Source organism: Chelonoidis abingdonii, chromosome 2 (assembly GCF_003597395.2).
Source record: "Chelonoidis abingdonii isolate Lonesome George chromosome 2, CheloAbing_2.0, whole genome shotgun sequence".
NCBI classification, from domain to species: Eukaryota; Metazoa; Chordata; order Testudines; family Testudinidae; genus Chelonoidis; species Chelonoidis abingdonii.
This window is the reverse complement of record NC_133770.1, coordinates 56,657,303-56,664,041: the sequence shown is the minus strand read 5'-3', so window position 1 is coordinate 56,664,041 and position 6,739 is coordinate 56,657,303. Positions and strand designations below refer to the sequence as shown.

General features: G+C 43.7%; 1 protein-coding gene across 1 annotated transcript in view; it reads right to left on the bottom strand.

The window, feature by feature from the left end:
- The window catches only part of SCIN (scinderin), a 106,925-nt gene that overhangs the window by 99,312 nt on the left and 874 nt on the right, over positions 1-6,739 (bottom strand). The gene's annotated exons all lie outside the window — the stretch shown is intronic.

Below are 6,739 nucleotides of genomic sequence, written 5' to 3'. Positions count from 1 at the left end.
TTTTGCCTTTTGTTTCATAATAAATTTTATTTATATAACCCTTTTGCTGATTTTTAAAGTGTTACATAAACAGGACAGGTGAAATATTATCATGTAAAGCAACCATAAACACATGAAATGACCTAGGTTTACAATTTATGATTAAAACTCTACTATCTACACAATATACATAGACATAAAATGTAAAAACTTAAATATCTTAGAAACAGTAGCCAATCAGTTGTTTTAATTGTCATATTTGAATTCAGCACATCAAAATACATAATAAATAGCACATTTTATCTTTGAAGCAGATGACTGCTCAAAAATTGTAGACCAGTGTTATTACTGTTAGGGAATTTATTTCTATTTTATTTATTATTATTATTCTTTTTATTTCTGGGTTTGTGTTTTTGGGGGGAGTTGTTTTCTGTTTTGTTCATTTGTTGTTTTTTTTCTAAATCCTTAATTATAAGAGGACCAGATAATATCATTTATTCTGGACTGTCCTCCACACTCAAGCTGTGACAAAGTCAGGCTGGGTAGCTGCAAGAGAGGGGTCCTTATTGTGTTCAGGGAAAGGGGTGGGTATGTTAGCCCTAGAACAATAAAGGCTCTTTTTCCTATAAGCTCAGAAAAGGCTACAGCAGGTCAATTAGGGACCCTAGTCCAATTAAGGGCTGACCCAGACCTTTAAAAACTCTTCCTCTGGTGAGAGGAGGAGGAGGAGACAAGCTGCTGCAGGAAGATAGGCTATTCCAGGGTGAGAAGCTGCTCCCCTCTCTACAGGGACAACAACTCAAAACTGAGTGCCTGTTTAGGGAAGGACTGACACCCTGTGGCCAACAACAGGGCAACACTCCCCAGTGAGGAGGCAGGGGGTATGGCTACACTTGGAATTTCAAAGCGCTAAGTGTGAGTGTTGTTGGAGCAGCAGCGCTGGGAGAGAGCTCTCCCAGCGCTGCACGTAAACCACATCCTCTACAGGTGTAGCGTGCAGCGCTGGGAGCCACACTCCCAGTGCTGCCGCCCTGATTACACTGAGGCTTTACAGCGCTGTATCTTGCAGCGCTCAGGGGGGTGTTTTTTCACACCCCTGAGCACGAAAGTTGCAGCGCTGTAAAGTGCCAGTGTAGCCATACCCAGGGAAAGGTATCCTCCCCCTTTGTTCTGTGTTTGTAAATTGGTTTCTTTTGTTTGGAGGAGGAACACTCCTTGGGCCTGCCCCAGGCCTACCTTGAAAATACTGATCAGTAAATATAGACGGGGAAGACAAAACACTGTCCAAAGTGGGACTGATTTACTCCAGGCTCTGCCACTGCCAGAGGGCGAAGTGTTAAGTCCAGCGAGACAAAGGAAGTGCCTTGCCACACAGTTGAGTAGCCTGAGAGGAACAAACCCCTCTTTCCATTGTTAATGAAAACCCCGGAGAAGATTGTTTCAATTTACCATAATTCACTGTTCCTTAAGCACTGGAAGCAGAGGGCCCAGTTCTGCTCTCCTTGAAGTCAAAGGGAGTTTTGATGCTGACTTTAACGAGAGGTGACATAGGGCCCAAACTGCCTTCCATTTTCACATACATTTTGGGGTTTTCGCAGTATCCCTTCCATTGGCATGAAGGGGAGCTGCACTTGCTCACTGTTCTGAAAAGACAGACCTACACAAATGTTTCTGTTGAAGGCTTTGCCCAAAAAAGAAAAGTAAGTTCAGTGCATCACAGGCCATTTCGGCTCTAGCATATTATTTCTTTGGCTTTGCCAGATGACAATTTACTTACAGGACCACAAAGATATACCGGTAATTTTACAAGTGCAGAGACCTTATTCATAACCAGGGCTGCCCAGAGGTGGTGGGGTGGGGGGGGGGGGGGGTGGGGGGGGGGGGGGGGGGGCAACTGGGGCAATTTGCCCCGGCCTCGGGTCCCGCAGAAGCCCCCATGAGAATATAGTATTCTATAGTATTGCAATTTTTTTTTTATGGAAGGGGTCCCTGAAATTGCTTTGCCCCAGGCCCCCTGAATCCTCTGCTCACACCTGTTCATAATCACCTCTAGAAACATTTCTACCAACCATCAACTACAGCGTACTAATGGAAACTCCTCAGACACCTGAAAACCAAGAATATTAAACCTTAGCTATTAAAGGTTGGCTTTTAATCAAACAACTGATCAAAGAAGCCATTTGCTCAATAACTGTATAAGCCCACAATTTTAAAATAAATTAGCGTCAGGTTAACCAGGTTATTTTTGTTGCTTTATTATACTGACAGATACATTCTATTAGCTCTAATAAGCAAGCATAATGTGCATATTTACTACATGGGTAGCATATTTTTAAAAATGGGATGTGAATCTAACCAGAGATATTTTACTGAACACCACCATCCACACTAACACAGCTTGAAAGACGCAGCTCAAGTAACTCACATATAAAGTTATTTCTGTCTGCTTCCGCCATACACACCCATCCTTTTGTACACTAGTAGCCTTTTCTACTTGCAATATCCCATTAATTTGCTTATAATATGGGGGGGATTCTCAACGGCAAAAATGACATTAAGTGCCAAACTGCTATTGAAAGTCAAGTGATTTAAGCATTGAAGATCTCCCTCAAGGTCTTCTGTTGCTACTAAAACAGACTTTGTTTAGTTATGCCTCAGGAGAACATTTCCTGTTGTCAAGAAACTCAAAATAGCTAACTGGGGAAGGAGAGGCTTTAAAACCTACCTACACACTGCTGTCTAATGTTCATCTGAATAAATGAAGTAGACCTACACCATTTGAAGTCATTTCTAGAGCATAGAGTGTCAGCACACTTGTTTGGGGCAAGCTTTTACAAGAATTGCAACATGTATTTGTGTTAAGTGTTCATTTGTTTTCTGTTTTAATAGAAAATAAAAATTTCTCCACACTCTTGTCACAGCATCATCACAATGCAGACAGTATTTGTTTCCTACATTTGTTGGAAGTTTGACAAACAGAACACAAATGGTTAGTTTTTAGAATGTCAATTCTTATTCAGATTGTAAACTCTAAGGCAGAAAGAACTTTTTCTCCATCTTTAACTGTAAAGTGCCTACTACACTTTGGCCACGCTATCAATGATAAAGTACCGGTAATACAAAATATGCTCCAATACGTCTGTTAGTCTACAAGGTGCCACAGGACTCTTTGCTGCTTTTACAGTCTAAGGGTACGTCTACACTACGGGATTATTCCGATTTTACATAAACCGGTTTTGTAAAACAGATTGTACAAAGTTGAGTGCACGCAGTCACACTAAGTACATTAATTCGGTGGTGTGCGTCCATGTACCGAGGCTAGAGTTGATTTCTGGAGCGTTGCATTGTGGGTAGCTATCCCACAGTTCCCACAGTCTCCCCCACCCATGGGAATTCTGGGTTGAGATCCCAATGCATGATGGTGTAAAAATAGTGTCGTGGGTGATTCTGGGTAAATGTCATCACTCATTCCCTCCTCTGTGAAAGCAACAGCAGACAATCATTTCGTGCCCTTTTTCCCCGGATTGCTCTGGCAGATGCCATAGCATGGCAACCATGGAGCCCTTTCTGCCTTTTGTCATTGTCACCGTATGTGTACTGGATGCCACTGACAGAGGCGGTACTGCAGCGCTACACAGCAGCATTCGTTTGCCTTTGCAAGATACCAGAGACGGTTATCAGTTGTTCTGTACCGTCTGCCATGCCATTGTAAATTGGCGACGAGATGATGGTTATCAGTCGTTCTGTACCATCTGCTGCTGTCATGGGTGCTCCTGGCTGAGGTCGGCCGGGGGTGCAAAGACAAAAATGGGAATGACCCCTGGGTCATTCCCTCCTTTATGGTTTATCTAAAAATAGAGTCAGTCCTGCCTAGAATACAGGCCAAGTGTGCTAGAGAACCAGCGTACTAGAGAGCACAGCCGCTCCGTGTCAGATCCCGCAGAAATGATGAGCTGCATGCCATTCTAGGGGGTGCCCCTGCAACAACCCCTCCGTTGCTTCCCTGCTCCCCCAACCCTCCTGGGCTACCGTTGCAGTGTCCCCCCGCATTTGTGTGATGAAGTAATAAAGAATGCAGGAATAAGAAACATTGACATGTTAGTGAGATAAAATGAGGGGGAGGCAGCCTCCAGCTGCTATGATAGTCCAGGCAGGACATTAAACGGTGGCGGGAGTGAGGAGCCCAGCATCCCGCTACTATGATAGTCCAGGCAGGACAGAATCTTTTCTTTAGACATGAAAGGAGGGGGCTGATGCAGCTCAGCCCCCTAGTTGCTATGATGAAGATGGTTACCAGCCGTTCTGTACCACCTACTGGGAAGGACCGGGAGTCATTCCTATTTTTACCCAGGCACCCCCGGCCGACCTCACCTGAGGCCAGCCAGGAGCACTCACGGGCTGACGATGGATAGCAGTCATATTCTACCATCTGCCACCGAGGAGGAGAGGGGAGAGGATGCTGCTATTCATTTCCCCAGCACCGCCGTGTCTAAACAGCAGCATCGCATGACATCACGGTGCACATACACTAAAAAAGCTCAAGAAACGTTTTTTTCTCCTTTCCTTTTCACAAGGGAGAGGGGGGGGGAAAAAGCGAGAAAAGGGGGGGGAAGTAAATGACGAGCTCATACCTCCATCCACAACGATGTTTTTGACCCTTCAGGCTTTGGGAACTCAGCCAAGAATTCAAATGGTTTTCGGAGAGTGTGGGAACTGTTGGATAGCTACAGTCGTCAGTTACCCCTCCCTCTGTGAGCGTCCATTTCATTCTTTGGCTTTCTGCTACGCTTGTCTCAGCTGCTTAAGTTTCAGCACTGTGTTGAGCCCCTGCTGTGGCCTCTGTCCATCATAGCCTTGGAGATTTTTTCAAATGTTTTGGCATTTCATCTTTTGTAACGGAGCTCTGATAGAACAAATTCATCTCCCCATACAGAGATCAGCTTCAGTATCTCCCATACGGTCCATGCTGGAGCTCTTTTTGGATTCTGGGACTGCATGGCCAACTATGCGGATCGGCGCTCCACGCTGGGCAAACAGGAAATGAAATTCAAAAGTTCGCGGGGCTTCTCTTGTCTACCTGGACAGTGCATCCAAGTTCAGATTGCTGTCCAGAGCGGTCACAATGGTGCACTGTGGGATAGCACCCGGAGGCCAATACCATTGAATTGCGGCCACACTAACCCTAATCCGATATGGTAATACCGATTTCAGTGCTACTCCTCTCATCGGGGAAGAGTACAGAAACTGGTTTAAAAAGCCCTTTATATCGCTATAAAGGGCCTCGTTGTGTGGACGGGTGCAGCGTTAAATCGGTTTAATGCTGCTAAAAATCGGTATAAACACGTAGTGTAGACCAGGCCTAACACGGCTACCCCTCTGATACTTGACAAAATACAGAGTTAACTGGTGGAGGTGCTAATTACCACATTCTGCTAACAATCGCTAGTGCCTGAAGCCAAGTGAATATCTGCCAAAATGCACTCCCATCTCACTAGAGCAGGGTAAAAAAATTTTGGAAAATAGTAGGTTTGCCAAAAAATGCATTTTAGGGGACACTAAAACTATTTGTGAATTTGGGTCAAATTCAGAAAACAGTTACAGCACAAAAAAACTGATTTTTTCTTTATTTTGTTTGACTCAAATAACATTTGTTCAGTTTTTCATTTTGGGAGATAAAACAAAATAAACAATGCAGGTTTGGTTCAGAACAAAGCCATTTTTTTTTTACTGCAAAATCAGTTATTCATTCAGCTCTTCTTATAACACTTCTAGCACTGACCCCAAGCAGTACCCCAAGCAGACAACATTTCTCATTTCTGATTGGATAAGAGTTACCCAGGGTGAGCTCAGTATGATCTCCACAAACATCTGAAAGTGAATAGCCCAAGCTCCACCACTTTGCTCTGGAATTTCCTCTCAAGGAGCCACACAGATCCAACATATCCAAAATACCAGTTTATAAATAAATCAGTATTTTTTTGTCTCATATGCAATCACTGTATTTAGAATCCATGGGAAATGAAGCTTCAAACACAAAATTGTTATTAATCCTTGGTATTAAAACTGATTTTACTTCTCTGCATTTAGCTGTGTGTCTGTGAATTCAGAGAAAACTTGTGCAGCTGAATGTTTTGCAGTGTTTCCCACAAGTAACTGGGAAAGCTAGATGACCTTTTGGTGGCCAAGAGGGAAAGTCTCAATACTCTGAACACAAAAAAACAATGTCTTCATCCCGGCATCCTCATGTCAGGCTACTATTTTCATTCTAAACACTTTACTGGAAGAGAGTGTAGATGTAGTTGACAGACATGAATCCCAGCAGTTCCACTTGCTGTGGGAAGAAATTGTTGCATATATGCTAAATGGAGAGTGGGAAGAGTTTGGGTTAAAGATAGATCTAGTCACATCCTGTTGATTTTGCACCCAAGCTTCTCTAAATTGTACCATTAAAACAGAAACCAAGTCTAGTGGCTCTACTACAAATAATTCTAGATCTTCACACATCCCAGTGCAGCAGCACTGCAAAACCCCAGACCCTCCAGCTGGGAAGAAAACCTGTCCACACTGAAGTTGAAGGCAAAACTCCCACTGACTTCAATGGGTCCAAGATTTCACTCCTGGATATAGCTAGATTCCAACCAACTTTTGACCTCATCACCGCTCTTCTTCTCTCCTGGACACATCCCAAATTATACTCTGTGACTAGTAAGATCCTCTTTCACTAAAGCAATCTGGATCCCAAGGTATGCAGGCACAAGAG